This window comes from Trachypithecus francoisi, unplaced genomic scaffold (genome assembly GCF_009764315.1).
Source record: "Trachypithecus francoisi isolate TF-2019V2 unplaced genomic scaffold, Tfra_2.0 Contig00190, whole genome shotgun sequence".
Taxonomy (NCBI): Eukaryota; Metazoa; Chordata; class Mammalia; order Primates; family Cercopithecidae; genus Trachypithecus; species Trachypithecus francoisi.
The window spans coordinates 29,153-52,043 of record NW_022680503.1 but is presented as its reverse complement, the minus strand read 5'-3'; the positions used below and the strand labels follow the sequence as shown (position 1 = coordinate 52,043).

Below are 22,891 nucleotides of genomic sequence, written 5' to 3'. Positions count from 1 at the left end.
ACTGTGACAATCATTCCACTCTTCATTTTAAGGTCTGAAGTGAAAATTGAAACAGCAATCAGGTGAATAATAACTGTCCACCTGTCAGTGACAGAGTAGACTGTCAATCAATACTACTTAAAACTGTTAGGAAAGAGAATGGATGGTACAGAAGTACACACAGGAAAGAAAACACTAAGGAAATGAAACAAACAAGACTGTAATTAAATGATGTGTTTATTGGAGTAGAAAGCAGAGTTCACATTGCAAAAATTGAATCAGTGATATTGGAACACATGTAAATAAAAATATATCCATTTAATAGGTAAAAAGAACACAGTTATGCCTATTATATTGTTAAAAGATATCTATCACACTCAAACATAACTTTATGCGTTAAATAGAAAAACAGTAAAATGTATATAATTGACACTCTTAGAAATTCAGGTAGAAGTTAAGAGACACCAATTCATGGGTAGAGACTTCCAAAACGCTTTCATAAAAACACTGAAATAAACTAAACACACCCACAGTTGAAAACATTTTCCAGTAATTAAAATGTATGTATTCCAAAATTTAGTATTTTAATCATGAAATTGTGTTTCACATACTCATGTGCACTCTAAACATTTTGTGAGTTACAAATGTGACTTTTAGAACTGAAAAGTATAATTTGTTACACATCTTCAAACATGAAGTTTTAAATGGACCAGAAGCACAATTTGACTTCGAGTCTCTCTCCCAATGCCTAAATGTAATAATGTGCTCTAAATTGTATCCTGGAACAGAAAATGGACAATAAATAAACTGAGGAATTTTGAACAAGTATGATCTTTAGATTTCAATAATTCATCAATATTGATTCCTTCATTATATCAAATATACCATAGTAAGATATTAATAATAGAGAAAACTGGGTTTGGGTTTTACAGGAACACCATACTATTTTCACAAATTTTCTGTAAATCTAAAATGGTTCTAAAATTAAAATCCCATTTAAATCAATTGTATTATATAAATTAATTAAATCTGAATTGCAGAAAATATCACTTTTATTAAAATTTTTCTTGACAGTTTTTTAAGACAAAGCTTTTATTTTCTATTTTTAGGTGAAACTGCACACATTTTCAGTCAAACTGTTTATTTGTAACAATATTTGCAATACTAAAAGCTTTATAACTTCCAGAGTCATAATAACAGAAAGCAAAGCATACTGTTGGTTTTATTTTTGGAATGCTATATGAAACACATAACCTCTTTTTTAAGATTTATAATAACAATTCTACGGTATTCAGTAAGGAGCTATAGTTTACATAAAATATAAGTTAATTTTATCTCAATGATTGTGAAATATTAACAAATATCTAAGCTAAACTAAGCTAAAGTAAGAATCTATTCTAGATTAGAAAGAAATATAAACTATATATTCTTTACTTTAAAAATATTATAGATATGATTAGTATTTTAATAATAACAAAAACAGTATCAAATAATTCATGTATATTCTGTAATCTGCCCTAAACAAAATTCTTTAACTTAAACTTTTTGAAAGGAGCTACCTATGAAGTCTAAACATGTTTAATTCAAATTTGTCTTAATATCAGCAACTCTTCAACCTTTTCCTGACCCTGCCAAGAAATGTATCTTCCTAACCTCTCTTACTCTGTAAATTTCTCTCTCTGTGTGCATGAGTGTGTATTAGAAAGAAAGACTAAGACAGAAAGGGAGAAATTTATAGGAAAATAGGAAGGGTTATAATAACAGTTTTCCTTTGATTTCTCCCTCCTGAAGTCCCCCATTTTCATCTCTGAAAGTTGATCTGGGATATGGTCGACTAAAGGAACAGAGAAACCAGAGTGCTATAAAGAGCTATAAGGGGAAGTGGGGACCTGAAGATCAAATACTAAAGAAGGAGCTAATAGATGGCAGGGAAAGTGGTGAGCATGGCATGCAGGCAGATGAGGTCCCAGTTAGTGAAGACCCACAGGGTAGAAGGTAAACCCATGCAAGAGTCAAGTGTAATTCAGTGACAATATAAGCAACATGGGAGACCTACCACAGTGAACCAGCGATTGGCAGGTTTGTAAGGATGGTATTCAGATTGCAGTTTTTTTGTTTGTTTGTTTTTGTTTTGTTTTAAAGATTAAATGATCTTGAAATTGGCATTCCATGTCATTTTGAAAGACAAATGGTAAAGCAAACGTTTTATTCACGTGTCTTTATTTCTCCCCTCCCCACTCTTCCCTCCACTCTCCTTTTTTTTAAATGTGGAAGTTTAAAATCCCATCTCAGATTTATTTATGTATTTATTTACTAAGTGTAAATAATGGGAAAAACTTCACTTGGATCGGGAATGCTTTAGTAGATTTGCATCATTATTTAGCCTTTACTGCCGCTTAGTGGTAAGGAAGAGTCGTGAGTTGACTGAGAGAGGATCAACTGAGCAAGTCAGTGAACGATTGCAATGCATCTTAGATGTATTGAAGAGTATTAATTGTAATTACTTTTTATGTTTTGTAGGCAAAGAGCTCTTACTGCTTTACACGCAAGGTTTATTGAATATACTCTCCACAACAAAGTTTTATGTTATAAGCATTGTATGACTTTTAGTATTTACCTGAAATGTAATGAAGTTTGGGCTAGTGTTGTTGTTGGTTGTTTCTGTATTCTGATTACAGAACTGCATTTTGAGAGGCTGAAAATAAACTAAATGCATCCTTAACTGCTGGCCTAGAAACTTACTTCCCCTGAGTGAAGCTGCACATTTGGAATTGTGGGTGGTAGAACATGTTTAATAAAATACTTTATTCTCTTCTTTTATTATATTATGCCTTAATTTGTAGTAATTCATTAATATGTCATATTTCCCTTAAGCTTCCTAATGTCAATACAATTTATTATCATTTTGTATGTTTCTTTTTTATTTGTTTGTTTTTGAGACAGAGTCTCCTTCTGTCGCCAGACTGGAGTGCAGGGGCGCGATCTCGGCTCACTGCAATCTTTGCCTCCTGGGTTCAAGAAATTCCCCTGCCTCAGCCTTCAGAGTAGCTGAGACTACAGGCGCCCACTACCACACCCGGCTAATCTGTATTTTACTAGAGACGGGATTTCATCATGTTGGCCAGGATCGTCTCGGTCTGCTGATCTCGTGATCCACCCACCTCGGCATCCCAAAGTGCTGGGATTACAGGTGTGAGCCGCCGCGCCTGGCCCGTTTTGTATGTTTCTTAATGTCTTGTCCAGAATTGCTGCTCAATAAATGTTTTCTCAGTTAATCTCATTGAATAAAGCAAAACGATGTCATTTTCACTATTAATTAAGATTGGCTCTGCATTAGCAGAGAAGGGACTCTGAAGTATTTGTCTCAAAAGCACTTTTTTCCCCCAAATCATTAGGCAACTTTAGAACTAGAGATTACGGAAAAGGTATTGGAGTGAAGTCATTGAATGACCTTGGCTTTACTCATACGTACTCTAACCAGATGGATATAGATTAGCATTAAAATAAGCCATAGACATTGCCTAAACCAGTAGTTAAACCAGAAAAAAATATTCCAAGGAGCACTTGAATGTGTATTGAACTGTTAGAAACCTAAAAGTTAAGAAAACTAAGAATCCAAATGGTGATTGCTTTAAAAAAAAAAAATGCTACCAAAGCACCATGGCTCAGTCCTGTAATCCAGCACTTTGAGAGCCTGAGGCAGGAGGGTTGTTTTAGACTAGGAGTTCCAGAAGACAAGGGCAACGTGTAAGACTCTGTCTCTACAAAAATTAAATAGGTAAATAGTCAGATGTGGTGGCATGTCCTTGTAGTCTCAGCTACTTGGGAGGACTGCTTGAGCCCAGGAGTTCGAGGCTGCAATGAGCTAGGATTGTACCACTGCACTTCTGCCTGGGTGACACAGTAAGATCCTGTCTCAAAAAGATTAAAAAAAAGCCATCTCACAAAATAATTCTACTAACCGCTACTGCAAAGAACATATACTTTTAACAAAAGTAGCTTCATGTGGTTTGTGTGCATTCTCAAATATTTAAAAGTGATCCGCGCTTTATATTTTGTTCTAAATGCTTCAATAAGATCTCAGATTTCTTTTAGTTTGAACTGTTAATGTATTGCTTAAGCAAGTAGGTGAGGCAACTGTGAACCCTGCCCGCTTTCTCTCAGCTCTGCCTCACTGAAGATGGGAACGCAGCCCTCCTCAGTGACACTTGGGACACCTGGCTGCAGTGCCCAGGTGACATTCCTGTGGAGAAAAGCAGTTTAGGGACAGTCTCCAGATGCTCTCTCATGGGTCTTCTGCTTTCACACGAAGCCTGGGAGAAAACAAAGGGGAAATATGTGAGAAGAACCACACTGCCCTTCCCGAATAGAAACCTGTTGTGCAGAGGCACGTGCAACGGAGGACAGAGCTCAGCATTTTAAATTAAATTTGCACATAGTTTCTGCAACCTCATTTGACAGACTGTTTTTGAGCTCCCTGTTGCCAGTGTGACCATTTTCCTGTTCACTTAAACCTAAGGGAATACTCACATCAGCCAAGAGGTAACTTTGTTGCACTGTTGCTCCTGTATCCTCTTATAGCTGTCACAATGACACTGATATCACACAGTGACATGAACCTGGATGTAGGGTACGGTGCATGCAGAAGAAGAATGTGCCATGGTTAGCCCAATAGTCATTAAATGAGCTAAACTTGTGATAAGAGAAAAAGAAACACATGTCAAACACTACATTCAAGGTACCCAGAAGTGAAAATGGAATAATCTTGACCAATTCATGATGGCAAAGCCACATTGCCTGTGTCATTCATGATTCTTCTCTATAATCTGTGTTTATGGAGTAGATCTATGTACAGCCTCCATTACATAGAATAAGGTTCAATTGAATGTGACAGAAAATCCCCCAAATAACAGTCCCTTAGACAAATTAGCATACTTTTTGCTCATGTAAAATCAGACAGAGGCTTGGCCATCCAGATTTGGTGTGGCGGCTGTGCTTCATAAGCCATCAGAACTCCGCACTCCCCAGCTTTGCCCAGGGCACAGCTCCCTTACTCATAGTCACATACGACTGCTGGAGCTCCGGGAAACACAACTGCATCCCAAGCTGCAATCATGAAAAAGGAGAGAGAGAGAGAAAAAAAAAATAACAAAAGAACTCCTCCAATAAGGAAAGTCCCTATAAGTCACAGACAAACAATTCTGCCTCTCTCACTTTCCCAGCTTTAGTTCCATCGCCACACTGTCCTGCAAGGGAGGCTAAGAATTGTAGTATTTACACGGATGATGATGTTATCAACTGACTATGTGGGGCTCTAGTAACTAACAAAAAATGAGAGAATAAATATCGAGAAGAAACTAGGATTTTTAGACACACAGAACACTCATTCTAATGATTCCTTTTTAAGAAAATATTTTACATTAAGAAGAAAAGACTTGTGAAATCCAACAAAACACTGAGAAGCATATGAATGTAATTCAAAGTAGGAAAAACTTTAATAGATTAAAAATATGTGAAGGGAAACTCGGAAAAATTAGTGATCAGATAAATGGCACAAAAGAGCATTTTAGGGCCGGGCGTGGTGGCTCAAGCCTGTAATCCCAGCACTTTGGGAGGCCGAGACGGGCAGATCACGAGGTCAGGAGATCGAGACCATCCTGGCTAACATGGTGAAACCCTGTCTCTACTAAAAAATACAAAAAACTAGCCGGGCGAGGTGGCGGGCGCCTGTAGTCCCAGCTACTCGGGAGGCTGAGGCAGGAGAATGGCGGGAACCCAGGAGGCGGAGCTTGCAGTGAGCTGAGATTCGGCCACTGCACTCCAGCCTGGGTGGCAAAGTGAGACTCCGTCTCAAAAAAAAAAAAAAAAAAAACAGCACTTTAGGCCAGGCGCGATGACTCACGCCTGTAATCCCAGCAGTTTGGGAGGCCGAGGCAGGTGGATCACCTGAGGTCAGGAGTTCAAGACCAGCCTGGCCAACATGGTGAAACCCCATCTCTACTAAAAATGCAAAAAGTTAGCTGGGCCTGATGATAGGCACCTGTAATCCCAGCTACTTGGGAGGTTGACGTAGGAGAATGACTTGAACTCAGGAGGCAGAGGTTGCAGTGAGCAGAGATTGCACCATTGCACTCCAGCCTGGGCAAGAAGAGTGAAACTCCATCACAAAAAGAGGACATTTTATATCAATTTATTAATTTTAGAAATTTGGCTTATGCCAAATTTAGTGGAAATATATGTGGACATGTTCATGCTTTATCTCAAGGATGCAGACACAGTTGGTAATTTTCTTCATACTTAGTGAAAATAATTATGCATATACTTTATGTCCCGTCATCACATCCTAGGCATATTCCCCTCACAAGAAGCCATAGAGGACATTTTCAAAGATCTTATTTGCAACGTTTATTGTACTGAAATATATACTAAATTTAGATAACCTTTACTTGGAGATTTTATGCATAAGATATGGTTGTGTTTATTGTATACATTTATATTTATATATACATATGTATATATTTCTCTATATATACCATAGCTTTTACACACAATGTCATATAAATGTATTTGCAGGTGGCAAGAGGGCCCAATGGTCCCTAGTATAAGTGTATTTGCAACTGTTTTTTTGTTTGTGTGTGCTTATTTTCTGGTTGTGTTTATTTTATACATTTACATTTATAGATGTATATATTTTTCTCTATATATTATAGTGATTATACGCAATTTCATCATGATGTAACATAGCTATATTAACTATATATTTTATAGGAAAAGGATATTTGTACACATATATGCATACATACACACAAACAAAGCACTATTAGTAGGCCTCTAAAAATAGTGTTGTGTGAATACAGTGAGCATATTCTAAGAAGTGGATGGCTGTCTATAAATAAATGACCTATGCATTCTATTTCTCTCACTCCTGCACTTACCAGGATGAAGGAGTTTTCCCAGGTTTCACTTGAGTACACGCTTGGAAATGAGATTCTCTTCCTTTGATTATTTCAGGTTGACAAATTTATACCAAAATAGTGAGTTTTTATAATCAATATCTTTATGATTGATTTTCTTAAATATTATTTTTTAAAATATTGAATTGTATCCCTTGTTTGTCTTTTATTTTCCACAAGCAGATGAAACTTCCTCCCCCACAAGCCAATGGAAGAACCTGTGCGTGTCACTTCGGGGAAGCTACATGGCAGGGTGGAAGTAGAATGAACCTACACATTTTTAAAACATTTTTTTACTTTGGTCCTTGGAGGACCCAAGGGGCTTGTAAAGAAGAAGAAGGGGGTAGACTGTGAGTCTGCAGCTAAAAGGAGGAGAGAGATGACCCAGCAACCTAGAGAAGCAGGAAGAAAGTGTTTATTCTACCTTCCTCTCCTCCCCAGAATTCTGAAGTGTCTGGAGAAGAGCAGAGTGGTCTCTGGTCCCCAGGAGAGGCCTGGGCCAGACTCTGCTGAATGCAGAGAGTTGTCTGCAGGGTGAGAGTCCAGGCAGACAGGACCCGGGGCGGCCTCAGAGAAGATTTCCCAGTACGGTGAGGTGTAGAAGCAGCAGTGAGCCAGCACTTCTGAAGGAGATGCCTGAGCTCAACTCTTCTTTCCTGAAGAGGCTTTGCTCCTCGGGAGTCCCTGTACTTCTCTTTCTGCCAGAGTAAACCTAGCTCCCACACACTTACTGTCAAGGCACGTGATGACTCTATAGCACCCCCAGGAATCATCAAAATCCGAACTAAAGACCCAGAGCATAGGCAGTTGGCTGCTGAGTAACCCCCAACAAGGGCAAGGACGGTAGGTTCCTTGCAGACCTCAGGTCTTACTACTCTCCAGTGAGGAGAGAGGAGACTTCAAATGGTTCCTGTCACCCAGACCTCCTCCCCACAATGCTCATGCAGACGAGATGAGGCAGAAGGAGCCACTGCCTGCCTTGCCACTCACCTCTGATACTTGGCTTTATCCTTTGTGTCTCATTCTAGGACTATTTATTCATTTCCTGGTGCTCTAGGACACAGCAGAGAGAGCTGACTGGCTGTTCCGGGATGAATGGAGATGCTAAAAGCCTATGGAACCAGGTAATATCAGGTGATTTTTCCATTCAAGTCTTATCTGGTTGGTACCTCCATGAGATTTTAAAAATAGAAAAGATGGGGCTTTCTGTAGGTCCATGCACTTCAGCCTGGCCTTGGGATGCAGAGGCCAGCTGGGAAGCTAGCAGTGTTTCTGGCCAAGGCTAGATCCCTAGCCCAGGGCCTTGGGGCTCTCTGTAGCTTCCTGGCTTGTGCATATACAGTTCATATCTGACATGATAGCATCACATCACTGCACAAGCTAAGTTTTAGTTTGGTGACAGACATTATCCATTCACTGAGTAAACAGTGTCCAACAGCCTTTTTTCTGGCATGGTTTTCTTTGCCTGCCACCTATTTTGGAGTCTAGAAAGCCAGAACTCTATTTTCCATGTGTTTTATTTTTACGAAACAAACCTCATGCACCTGACACCTCAAGTACCTCAAGAGCAGCTGCAGAGTTTTCTCAGTCCAGATGAAACTGGCTGGAACAAACTTCCTCAGAATTGAGTAGACTTCAGAGTCTGACCCAGTTTCCTGATTCCGGAAAACTGTCAATGGTCCTCAGCAGAGACCTTCCCTGGCCTCACTGTCCCTCCAGCCTTTTACCATCATGCTTCTCATGCACTCACACTGCCCCCAGCACATGCTGAAGGCTCCGACCCGGCCTTTCTTTCTTTCTGCACAAAGGCTTTTCTCCACCCACTTAAACGGGACACCACATATGCTCTTAAGGTGTTCAAAAGGAGAGCACCAATCCTGACTGCCAGGTTCTTGGGATGTGGACATCTTTTGCACTGGAGGGTGATGGCACCTGGGCTGGGTCTGGTTACAGTGGTGAGCTGATGTTTGCCATCAGTGTGGGGTCACATGGAAGTGACAGGGTAAAACTCCTGTGGTTGGGCTGGGCACGGTGGCTCACACCTATAATCCCAGCACTTTGAGAGGCCAAGGAGAGCAGATTACCTGAGGTTAGGAGTTCGAGACCAGCCTGGCCAACATGGAGAAACCCTGTTTCTACTAAAAATACAAAAATTATCCGGGTGTGGTGGCCCATGCCTGTAATCCCAGCTGCTGGGGAAGGTGAGGCAGGAGAATTGCTTGAACCTGTGAGGCAAAGGTTGCAGTGAGCCAAGATCATGCCACTGCATCTCAGCCTGCATGGCAGAGTAAGACCACGTCTCAAAAAAAAAAAAAAATAACCCACAAAACAAAACAAAACATATTCCTGTGACCTTTGTGGCTCCCTTTACGTTAGCAGGTGGCAAGATGGCCCAGTGGCCCCTAGTGTAAATGTGTTTGCATCTGTTTTTGTGTTTGTGTGTGTTTATTTTCTGGTTGTGTTTATTTTATATATTTAAATTTATATATGTCTACCTATTTATCCCTATATATTGTATACATGTGTCTGTATATATATCTGTATTTATTGAGGTATAGATATATTGTACAGGCCAAGGGCAAACTTCTCCTTTGCCCTCTTGAGTTTCTCTAAAGTGACATTTGACCAAAGGCAGATTAATCAGAGAAAAACCATGCAAATGTATATACATTTGGAATATGTGCACATGAAATATACAGAATATAGGAACTCAGACGGAAGCAAAAGGTTGATGTTTTATGACATCTTAAGGTAACACAAAGAATAGGGGCATGGATAGTGGCAAAACAGGGGATGCTGGCAAAACCAGTTAACAGAGGAGACAGAAAGGCCTGGCTAGGAAACGTGGTCTTGTTATTTACAAGAATCGTCACAGGTAGTAGCCCTCAGAGAAAGAGTTGGTAATTTTTTTTTCTCAGACCTCTAAAGGTGTCAGACTCTGAGTTTCTTACATCCAGACAAGGGAGGGCCTCAGAGCTTCAATTATGACTCTATCAATGCAGCTTTTCTACAAAGTTGCAAATCTCACCTGCAAAAGACAACTTTGCAGGGCTCCTTCTGATTGCAGGCCCTCTGAAGAGTCATCTCAAAATACGTCAAAGAAGTGTATTTTGGGTACAAAATTTCCGTGTGTGTGTGTGTGTAGATGATTTTTACTCTTTTGCATAGAGAAGCAGCACCACAGTCTGGTAAAAAGCACTATGATATTGTATGTATAAATATCTGTATATCAGTTTTAAATTATTTCTATGTTGATGCACATATTCACATGTCACATATTTCATGCCCCTTTTTAAATATTCATATTTGTGTGTATATTTATTTCTAGTTATATCTTTGCTTATGTCTTCTATGTGTGAAACGTTCCAGACTTACAGAGTGTCCCACACTGTTTCCTAATAGCAGAGATTCCAAATCCCTGAGCCCTCACTGAGTGAGGTTCCTCTGGTGGACTGGGAAGATGCAGCTGTGCTGAGAAAGCCTCATCTGCTCCTTTGTAGTTCAGTCAGCCATGAAAGACAACCTTGAATGCAACCATCTAAGAGCACCTATGCTGACTGACAGGTTCTGGCGATGTGGACAGCTTTTAAGTCAGAGGATGATGGCCTTTGGACTGGCCCTGGTTCAAAGGGATGGCTGAGTGTTTACCATCTGCAAAGGGGTCGTGCAATGTGGCTTTTTGGCTCCATGTCAGTAGGTGGCAGCATTGCCCAATGGCCAGGAGTGTAAAAGTACCTGCATCTGTGTAGGGGGTGTGTGTGTGTCTTTGTGTGAGATTTTTGGGTTTAGTTTATACTTGTGTGTGTGTGTGTGTATACTCACATGCTTGAGGGTTTATGATTTATATATGAATATACATACATATATATTTGAAGATATGTACATACATACATGCATATTTATAAATAAATCTATGTGATTACATATGTTTACTAAGTAATACATATTTCTATGTATTAATTTACGTATGTAGGCTTTCTTGTTCTTGCCTGGAGGCACACCACCATAAAGGCAAAGAGCTCTTAGAAGTTTCATGTATAATGAAAAAATGCTCATCATCACTGGCCATCAGAGAGATGCAAATCAAAACCACAATGAGATACCATCTCACACCAGTTAGAATGGCAATCATTAAAAAGTCAGGAAACAACAGGTGCTGGAGAGGATGTGGAGAAATAGGAACACTTTTACACTGTTGGTGGAATTGTAAACTAGTTCAACCATTATGGAAAACAGTATGGCTATTCCTCAAGGATCTAGAACTAGATGTACCATATGACCCAGCCATCCCACTACTGGGTATATACCCAAAGGATTATAAATCATGCTACTATAAAGACACATGCACACGCATGTTTATTGCGGCACTATTCACAATAGCAAAGACTTGGAATCAACCCAAATGTCCATCTGTGACAGACTGGATTAAGAAAATGTGGCATATATACACCATGGAATATTATGCAGCCATCAAAAAGGATGAGTTTGCGTCCTTTGTAGGGACATGGATGCAGCTGGAAACCATCATTCTTAGCAAACTATCACAAGAACAGAAAACCAAACACCGCATGTTCTCACTCATAGGTGGGAACTGAACATCACTTGGACTCGGGAAGGGGAACATCACACACTGGGGCCTATCATGGGGGGGGGGGGGATTGCATTGGGAGTTATACCTGATATAAATGATGAATTGATGGGTGCTGACGAGTTGATGGGTGCAGCACACCAACATGGCACAAGTATACATATGTAACAAACCTGCACGTTATGCACATGTACCCTAGAACTTAAAGTATAATAAAAAAATTAAAAAACAAACAAACATAAAAGAAGTTTCATGTATAAATATCTATGTTTTAATTTTTATTTATTTATGTTGATGCATATATTTATATATGTTATATATTTCTTCATATATTAAAAGTATAGACATGGGTTTGTGTATGTGCTTGTTCGAGTTATGCCTCAACTGGTGCTCTGTGTGTGTGAAGCACTCCAGACCGGCAGACCTCATTGCTCCATTTCTTCAGAGCAGCAGTTTCCACACACTGAGCCCCACTGATAGTTTATCCCTGGGAGAGTGGAAAGGCACATCTGTTCAGTCTGGTTACTACCTCCCTGAGCTTCAAAGGGCAGAAGAGACAGGGTTTTCTTTTGGTCATAAGACAATACAGTTTTCAGCCTAGACTTGGCGACCCAAACTCTGTGCAGAAAGCTAGCACTGCTGCTGTCCCAAGGCCAGATGCCAGGCCCGGAACCTTAGGGATCCCGGTGGACTTTCCACTTTTGCAAGTGCAGTTCAGCCTCCTGGGACACACCTGCCTCACCCACAAGCTGGGGCCGAGTTCTTTGAAAGGCATCATCCATCCCCTGGGGATGGCCATGTCCAGCATCTGCCTCTGACCTGGTTTTCCTCATCTACCACCTACACTGTGGACAAGAAAGTTTTGTCAAGCCAGACCCATTTCCATGATTCTCAAAGTTTTGGAAGAAACCTCAAGCCTGTGGGTTCTCAGGTGTCTTATTATTATTATTATTATTATTTTAATTTTAGATGGAGTCTCGTTCTGTCACCCAGACCAGAGTGCAGTGGCACGATCTTGGTTCACTGCAACCTCAGCCTTCCGGGTTCAAGCGATTCTCCTGCCTCAGCCTCCCTAGTAGCTGGGATCACAGGTGCCCACCACCACATCTGCTATTTTTTTTTTTTTGTATTGTTAGTAGAGATGGGGTTTCCCATGCTGGCCAGGCTGGTCTCGAATTCCTGACCTCAAGTGATCTGCCCATCTCAACCTCCTTCCCAAGCGTCTTTAATTCAAGTGTTCTCTGAGTCTGCCCTGACTTCTCAAGATGCACCTGGAGCCTGCCATAATGGGTTCACACAGGTCTGTGCAGTCTTCAGAATAAATGGGGGGCTACTTTCCCGGTCCCCAAATGCTCTCAGGAGCACTCAGAGCCATCCGGTTCTGGCCTTGCTGACCCTCGGACCCGCAGCCCCCTTACACCACCCAGACTCATGCTGTGCCCAGTGCTTCCTGTGTGTTCAGACCTAGCTTGTTTTCATCCTCCTGGAAAGCCTCTTCTACACCCACCCAAACCGGGATGCCTCTCTATGTCCCCACCTCAACGATCAAAAGAGGAGCCCCTGTCCTGACTGACAGCTTCTGGATAAGTGGGCAGCTTTCCCACTAGAAGATGATGGCCTTTGGGAGGGATCTGATCAAAGGGCCATGTTCAGGGGTTTGTCATTTGTGGAGGCTCACACGGAACTGGCAGGAAAGGAGCCTTTGGGCCTTTTGTTCCACTCCACTGCCAGTCTGTGGTAAGGGGGCCCAATGGCTTCTCGTATAAATGCACGTGCGTCTGTGTGGATTTGGGGTAACTTGTTTGGGTTTTCTTTATTTTGTATGTAGAGACTTATACATATATACCTATATTCATATATTTGTTCATACATATTTTTCTATATATACAGATTATACAGAATTTTTGCATTCACTTATTTATATGACTATGTATATATTTATGTGTATGTGGATAGATAGATAGATAGACAGATAGATTTTCTTCTTGCCTGAGTGGAGAAACAGCACCATGGACAGGCAGAAAGCCCTACCCAGTTTCCCATATATATATATATATATATATATCTTAATTTATTTATATGCTGATACATATATTCACATATGTTAAATATGCCCTTATATCTTTAACAAACACATGTTTCTGTATGTGGATATATCTATTTCTCGCTGTTTCTTAGCTGAGACCCTGAAAGTGTGAAACACTCCAGACCAACAGGCTGAGCCTCCCTGTTCCTCCAGATCAGTGATTTCCAAAGCTGAGACCCTACTCAGTGTTGATGATTCTCTGGCCCAGTGGGAAGATGCAGCTGTGCTTTTGACTTTGGGCGTCAAGGCCATTGCTTCCTTCAGTGTTTGGGGGAAGTCATGCTGCTGCTCTTGGTCCCCAAATGCTCTCAAGGGCACTCAGTGCAGTTTCACTCTGGCCTGCCTGTCCCTCCATCCTGTGCCATCTTACTGAACCTGCCTTTCTCTGCTCCCAGTGCATCCTGAGGGCTCAGACCCTTCTTTCTGTCCATGAAAAGCCTTTTCTCTACTCACCAAACTAATTGTATTGCCCCTACTTGCAGTGCTCCAAAGAAGCCCAGCTAACCTGATGCACAAGTTCTGCGAAACTGGCCATTTTTCCCAATGGACGGTGATGGCCTTGGGACTGGCTCTTGTTAAAGGGCAATGACCAGGTGTTTCCCATCCATGACCAGTGACATGGACCTGTCAGGAAAGGACTCCTGGTGGCTTTAGGGTTCCCTAGGCTTCTAGTAGGTGGTAAGAAGGGCCCTGGGGCCCAATGGCCCCTAATATACCTGCAAATGCATCTGTTTGTAGTACGTGTGTGTTTTTCATTGAGTTTTGGGTAATGTTTATTTTTTATATATTTATATTTATAAATTTATTTTAAATATATGTATTTATGTATAAATATATATAATTAGACCAAATATTCAAATTTATTCCTTCATAAGAATCTGTATATTTTATGTTTTCTAATTACCTGCAAGAAAAAACACCAACGTAGGCTGGCAGAGAGTGCAGCAAAGACCTATGTCTACACATCTATATTTCTATGTTGATACACGTGTTTACATGCTACATGCTTCCTTATACCTTTAAATGTAAACACATTTATGTGTGTGAATGTATTTCTTTCTAGTTATATTTTAGGTGGTGCCCTGTATGTGTGAAACACTTCAGACTAGCATGCTGGGCTGCGCTGTTTCTGCAGATCAGTGATTTTAAAACACTGAGACTCTACTGAGTGTTGATCCTGTGGTCATGTGAAAAGATGCAGCTTCACGTTGGACATCAGATCAGAGACATTACTTCCCTTGGTGTTTGGACCAGCTTGCACATACACTTGTGGAGATCAACAGAGAGTGCTGACCAGCTGTGTTGGCATGAATGGGAGCGTCAAAAGCCTACGATACCTGATCAAATTAGATGTTCTTCCATTCGAGTTCCATCTGGCCACCGTCTTCCTGAGCATCTAATAACAGAAGAGATCACCCATTTGTTTTGGCTTTGCAGCCATGTGTTATCCAACCTTGTTTGATAAGCATAAGCCAGACAAAAAGCTAACAGTGTTTCCAGCCCAAGGCCTGAGGGTTGTCGGCAGCATCCCCACTTGAGCAAGTTCACTTGAATCCACCACAATGAACCGCCTCAATCACAAGCTGGGCCCTAATTTTGGGACAAGCATTATTCATCCAGCTGGGAAGGCAGTGTCGAATACTCTACCACTGAACGGTTCTTCCTTGTCAACCACCTACACTGAAGCCCAGGGGTTTTGTTAAGCCAGACCCATTTCCCTGCTGCTCACACTGGTGTGAGGCCTCAGGCACATGGCTCTCCTGCTGCCTTTCTGCCTTTCATCCAGGTGTTCCTCAGGCTGCCACGAGGGGTGCTCTAGACCCACTAGACTCTGCCCTAACAGGCTTTCTCAGTCTGCATCCAGAAACTCTCAGGGGCACCCGGCGCGGTCCTCCTGCTGCCCCTCTGGCCCTGTACCAACATAACCCACTACAACTGCACTGCCCTCAGCACATTCTGAAGGCTCAGACCCAGCATTTTCTCTTCTCGCAGGAAAGCCTCTTCTTCACCCACCTGATGTGGGACACCATTGGATGCATCCACCTTACATACTCAAAATATGGACGCCTAGCCTCATTGAGAGGTTCTGGAGGTGTGGGCAGCTTTTCTGCTAGAGGGCAATGGCCGCTGGGCTTGCTCTGGTTAAAGGCCAATGGCCAGTTATTTGCCAACTATAAAATGTCTTATAAAACTGGCAGCAAGACTCCTGTGGTCTTGTTTGATCCCTGTGCTGCCACAAGGTGGCAGAAAAGCGCAGTGTCTTCCAGGGAACTTGGCAGTACATCTGTATGTGTGTGTGTTTATGTGAGATCCTCCAGGGAACACGGAATGCATTTACATTGTGGGGTTATGTGTGATTATGTGAGATTTGGGGATTTTTTAAAATAAATATTTATCTTTATATATATATGGAGAAATACATGTTCATACAGGTAATTACGTGTAGTATCTCTAGTTATATATACATAAGTTGCCTCTCACCTACATGAAGAAACACCATCTCAGACTATAAGACAGCATCACATAGTTTACGTGTAAACATCTCTATTTTAATTCTTATTTACTTATATGTCTACCATATATTTACATATGGTATATATTCCTTTATATATTTAAAATATACACATTAACGTGTGTGTGTATCGGTTTCTTTCTAGTTCTATTTTGGCTGGTGCCCTCTATATGTAAAACACTCTGACTGACAGAGTGAGCCACACTGTTTCTCCAGATCAGCGATTTTAGATTTTAACATCTAAATGTCTCACAGACACCTTCACCAGCAGTTTGAATATCCAACCCATATTCATCTTCCCAAATCAAATTCTGAATAGACTCTCAAAATATGTCTCTCATGTCCTCATGCCTTCAGAATTTATTAAACTGCCATAGAAAATAATATTACATTTAATTTATTTTCAAGGAGATCTTCTAGCCTGCTTGAAATTGGGCCCTTCTCCCTCTAAGGTATTCCTGTCTGGGAGGTTCACCTTGGGCCTTACGTGTGCTCAGTATCAGTCGCTCAGGTTTGCTCCCCTTTCTCTCTGCTCCCTGATGACGCTCCTTCATGAAAATGAAACTCCAGTGTACACAGAAGTTTTTCTTCTTTACTTGTTCCTGTGAAAGTAGGTAAACCACCCCCAAAGAACCAAAGGTCAGGTTATAATATTAATAATTTTTTTTTTTCAAAGTCTGACCATAACAGAAAAGTACAGTGTAGGAAGTAAGTTACAACTCATACCCGAGCCAGGACACAGTTTGGCCTGCCTTCCCCACTTGGACTTTCTGCCTCACCCCTGACCTGCTTCCAGTGGCTGGGCCTAGTTTACCAGCTTCTTCTGAAAATGCTTTAGAGATCTCAAGAGCTCAGAGTGAAAGTCAAAGTAACTCCTGGCTCCAGCAGGAGAAGGTGACTTTTCTTCATTCTAATCTGAAACCTTCTCTATCAGCTTCTTAGGGATATCATAATACAATACCACAGACTAGATGGTCAAAACAACAGAAATGTATTTTCTCTCAATTCTCTAGGCTAGAAGTCTGATATCAATGGACCGGTTTCTTTTGAGGCCTCTCATCTTGGTTTCCAGATGACTTCCTCACTGTGTCCTCATCTGTTCACCCCTCATTCTATCTTCTGTGTCCTAATGGCCTCATCTTAAGGGACACCAGTTATATTGGATTAGGGCCCATCCCACTGATGTAATTTTGCCTTAATTACCTCTTAAAGGCCCTGTCTTCGTAGACAGTCACATACATAAGGGGACATAATTTAGCCTGTAACATCTTTCTTCTGAGTGTTCATTTTCTGCTGCAGGATAGATTTGCTGGAATGACTGATAGTATTAATAGGAATAGCCATTCTCTTCAGAGGTGACCTTATCCCCATGTATAGGAGTATGCTATAGCCCTGTAGTTTCAACTGAAAAAAAAAAAAAAAAAAAAAAAAAAAAAAAAAACAGCCACATGATAGTCAGAAATAAGTATGTTATCCAAAGCTTCCAGTCTTAACTGATAATACATTTTGCAACGCATTGCTTATTTTGGCTATACTACAACACATATAGGCCTGTTTCTTTTCAGTTTCTCAGTTTCAAAGTTTTGTAGCATCTCCAGGTCACCTTTTCACCATTGCACTTATCATGTAATATTGTATCTGTTTACTTGTGTATTGTGTATTTTCTCAAGTAAACTGTGAACTCCTTTAGTGGGACTATATTAGGCCATTCTTGCATTTCTGTAAAGAACTACCAGAGACTCGATAATTTATAAAGAAAGGGGGTTTAATTGGCTTACAGTTCTGCAGGCTTTATAGGAAACATGGTGCTGGCATCTGCTCAGCTTCAAGGGAAGCCTCAGGAAGCTTACAATCATGGCAGAAGGCAACAGGGGAGCAGGCACATCATATAGTGAAAGCAAGAGCAAGAGAGAGAGAGAGGAGAGGTAACGCGGGAAGGTGCCACACACTTACACAACCAGATCTCAGAAGAACTTCCTCACTTTCACAAGGACGGCACCAAGGGCATGGTGTTAAACTATTCATGAGAAATCTACCATCATGATCTGGTCACCTCCCACCAGGCCCCACCTCCAATACTGGAAATTACATTTCAACATGAGATTTGGGCGGGGACAAATATCCAAACTATATCAGGGGCTGTGTTTTATGGATTGTGGAGCTCTTAATGCAGTGTGCAATACACAATTGGTGCATAGTAGGTGTTTAGTGGGATCACAACTCTGTGTTCACTTAATGCTTCATTCAATAAGCACATATTGAACACCAACTCCTTCCTGGGCAGCATAATAATGTAGGAGAAAAAGCAACTCGTGGTTTACCTGCCTTTATCTCTCATAATATTCAGCCCAATTACCCGAAGACAAGTTAATGGGTACTGTCTCCTTCTTTTGTATCTGTGTTTCCTCATGGCGTTAGAATTGTCATAGGTATGAAAATTCAGTTTGAGTGGCACGGACAGAGCTATCAAATTAGAACAAGGAGATTAACCATCTGTTCTAGCTGCACCATGAATCTCTAAATTCTAGTCTCCACCTCTGCAGATTTAGGAGCTGGTCATCTTTTATGTGGCTTCCAGCTTGGACATTCTATATTATATAGAAAAGGTTGACATTATTTTGAGACGAATTTCTTGAGCAGTTTCATCTGTATCACCTGACTGAGGGTCTGAATGCTAAACAGTAAACTATAGAGGGATTATTATAATAGACTAGTACCCCAGGAGGATCCCACAGGTTTTGTTACTCTTTTAATTGAAGGTATTTGATAATTTTAGTGCAATCATTTGTTTCATGCTTGAGTGATTTAGAATAACTGTTTTTGGTATTCTCAAAATAGGAGCAAAAAGAGAACCAAAAAGAAATCCTCCTCCGCTTGTCCTATTGGACAATCTGCTCCTACTATACACCAGAAAGAACCAAAGACTGTATTGTTATTTAAGTTGCAGACATAAATTTTATTATACAGTTTTGCATAAGATGTCTATAATTTTTAGGGTAGAGCAATCTAACTGAGACTCCAAGATCTTTCCTATCAGCTTCTGAGGTTGGCCTGGATTCCCTCCTTAATATCACCAGACCCTGGTGGTCTGAGGTACTAGAGGGTTCTGGTTTGAGCTGGCAGAACATCTGCCTTGTATTACCCTGGCTTCAAAAGGTGTTTTAGGGGTCAGATGTCACAGAAAAACCAGGAGTTATGAGGCTGATGTGACAAACCTATAACTCTAAGAACAGATAGAGAACTAACAATAATCATATTCAGATAGAGAACTAACAAGAATCATGTTCTGAAAATATGAGACAAGATTTGTGGAAGATAAAAATACGACCTACTTATGAAGTCTTAAAATAATTAGGACACTGGCATTTTTTATCCTTCCCCTAACTTATCCCCCACAGAGTAGGTTCATCCATAAAATTCTGTGATCCATAAGTCACTTGTTTTTTATATATAGCCCAGTGATTTTTTAAATAAATGGTTTGCTTTTGGTTTGCAAATATTTTAAACTTACAGAAAGGGTGTAAAAAAAAGTAGCACAAAAAGCACTCAATACCCTTTACCGGCCGGGCGCGGTGGCTCAAGCCTGTAATCCCAGCACTTTGGGAGGCCGAGACAGGCGGATCACGAGGTCAGGAGATCGAGACCATCCTGGCGAACACTGTGAAACCCCGTCTCTACTAAAAAATACAAAAAAAAACTAGCTACTCGGGAGGCTGAGGCAGGAGAATGGCGTGAACCCGGGAGGCGGAGCTTGCAGTGAGCTGAGATCCGGCCACTGCACTCCAGCCCCGGCGACAGAGTGAGACTCCGTCTCAAAAAAAAAAAAAAAAAAAAAAAAAAAAAAAATACCCTTTACCCAGGCTAAGCTATTGTCAACATGTTAATACATTTGATTTGTAACTTCTGTATACTTTCTGGACATTTATTGATAAATCATACAAATTATGGAACTTTAAACCTAATGATATCAATATAGTTTTCTAAGAAAAAGAAGATTCTCTTAAATAATGACAATACAGTCATTAACTTCTATAAAAGTAATCATGATAACAATATTTTTATTTAATTTACTTTCTGCATTCAACTTTTTTCAAATGGTCCAAGAATAGCTTTGATAGTGTTTTTATCCCATGAATACCATTTTCAGTATTGAGTTGGGCATTACATTTAGCTACTATGCCTCCTTACCTTTCTTTCACCTGCAGTATTCCACTGATTTTTCTTTTATTTTTTTAAATTTACATTTTTAAGAACACAGTTCCTCCCCTTTTCTTTAACAGATGGCAGGGCGCTCCCCTCTATTAAATAGAATGCTACCTATTTGTTATTTATCTAATGTTTTCTCATGATTAGATGCAAGTTATGTGATGTTTTGTCCTTCACAGGGTATCACATCTAGAGGCATATAATGTCTAACTTTCATTAGTCATGTTAAATTTGATTACGTATTCAAGGTATTTTCCAGTTTCTCCCATTGTATGATTGCTGTTTTCTTCCTTTGGAACTAATAAATAGCTGGTGAGAACATTACTTCGGATTATAAAAGTACCCTGTTTATCATGAGAATTTTCACCTAGACTTAGCATCCTTTGATCCTTTGATGATTCGTGCCTGATACAGTTGTGTTTTTTTTTTTTGTTTTTTTTTTCCAATGATGGGTGTAAAATGGTGATTTTGGAACACTAGTACTTTATCTATATACATTAGTCAGCACTCAGGTTTCTACTATAAGCAAAAGTCTTCCCTTTTGTTTTATATATCTATCATCTATGTTATCTCTGTATCTATTTAAATGGATTTGAACTTCAGTGTCATCTCCATCTAGTCCTTGTTGTATTATCCTTTTTTTATTGTTTTTTTAGTTTTAATTTTTTTTTTTTTTTTAATTTTTTGAGATGAGTCTGGCTCTGTCACCCAGGCTGGAGTGCAGTGGCAACACTGTGGCTCACTGCAAGCTCTGCCTCCCAGGTTCATGCCATTCTCCTGTCTCAGCTTCCCGAGTAGCTGTGACTACAGGCGCTCACCACCACGCCTGGCTAATACTTTGTATTTTTAGTAGAGATGGGGTTTCACTGTGTTAGCCAGGATGGTCTCGGTCTCCTGACCTCGTGATCCGCCTGCCTTGGCCTCCCAAAGTGCTAGGATTACAGACGTGAGCCCCCGCTCCTGGCCTATTGTATTATTCTTATACCAAAACGCAGACTTATTTTTGAAAAAGGAAAAAGCTTATTTTTTTTTTAAAAAGAGCTAGTAAATTTGTAATCTAATTTAAACATTAACTTGTTAATTAGCTCCTTGTCACCGTGATTAATGTGCAATTTATGCCACGAAGTGACTTTATGCTATAGATTGTGCTTTCAAGGAGCTCACATTCTAGGGAAATATGTAAGTATTCTTGAAAAGAATTTACCATTACCTTGTCTTTTTATTAAAGATCAATGAAAATATATGTCGTTTAGACTGTTGTTTCTGACTTAATATGAAAATATTGATATTTCTATATGGGTTGAAGATCTTATCCATAAATTTTCATAGATAAATAGAAACATCGCAGTCAAACTCATCCTTCTCCAAAAAGATGAGGGAAAAAAGCTCACTGATTGTCTTTCTATATCTTTCTTAAACTGTATAGTCATATACTGTATAACAACGTTTTGGTCAACTGTAAGCCACATATATGATGGTAGTACCATAATATTATAACACTGTATTTTTACTGTACCTTTTCTATGTTTAGATTCATCAATCCTTACCATTGTGTTACAGTTGCCTACAGTATTCAATACAGTAGCATGCTGTACATGTTTGTAACCTAGGAGCAATAGGCCAGACCATATAACCTATGTGTGTAGTAGGCTACACTATCAAGTTTGTGTAGGTACACTCTATGAGGTTTGCAACAATGATGAAATTGCCTAATGACACCTTGCTCAGACTATAACCCATCATTGTGCAACACGTGACTGTATTCAGAAAGAGGTGGATCGCGAGGTCAGGAGATCAAGACCATCCTGGTTAACACGGTGAAACCCCGTCTCTACTAAAAAATACAAAAAACTAGCCAGGCAAGGTGGCGGGCGCCTGTGGTCCCAGCTGCTCGGGAGGCTGAGGCAGGAGAATGGCGTAAACCCGGGAGGTGGAGCTTGCAGTGAGCTGAGATCCGGCCACTACACTCCAGCCTGGGCGACAGACAGGGACTCCATCTCAAAAAAAAAAAAAAAAAAAAGAAAGAAAGAAAGAGAAAGCTCCTAAATAAGATACATGAATGATAAAGCAACTGTGTTTTAGTAGGATTTATAGTGATAAATTATATTTATCTTGATCATTTACATGATAGACATTATCTTTATGAAAGGGATAAATGAGCTAAGAATTGAACACATACATTTTGTAGACACTATTTCTAAAAAGTTGAAACTGGGGGTCTCTGCATTTTTACAGCTGTGACCTTGACTAGTGCTGCCTTTCCCATTTTCCTGGTTATCAAATGGCCTAGAACATTGGTGTAATAGTGTAGAGTTTGGGAAGATGGGATCAGAACTAACATAGACTGAGCAATTCTGAAATCCTAGGCTTGACTGTGATTTCTTCTGCAACTATGTGAGATAGACATTTGTACCTATTACATAGATGAGGAATCCAGGGTTCAGAGAAAAAGTGCCTTGTCAAAGATTATAGAGCTAGTAATTGACTTTGCCTGGGACAGATTAAGTTTCTGCCAGAACTCTGACTTTTCTTCACTACAGAGGTGTATGAGATTTTGGATATAAATC

At 40.3% G+C, this 22,891-nt stretch overlaps 1 long non-coding RNA gene across 1 annotated transcript in view; it reads left to right on the top strand.

Annotated features, from left to right (window-relative positions):
• Nucleotides 1–3,856: 3,856 nt before the first annotated feature.
• The window catches only part of LOC117075822, a 32,746-nt gene continuing 13,711 nt past the window's right edge, over nucleotides 3,857–22,891 (top strand). Inside the window, exons 1-2 of the long non-coding RNA XR_004434156.1 lie at nucleotides 3,857–3,892; nucleotides 9,537–9,546. This is a non-coding gene — a long non-coding RNA (uncharacterized LOC117075822). The remainder of the gene's footprint in view (nucleotides 3,893–9,536; nucleotides 9,547–22,891) is intronic.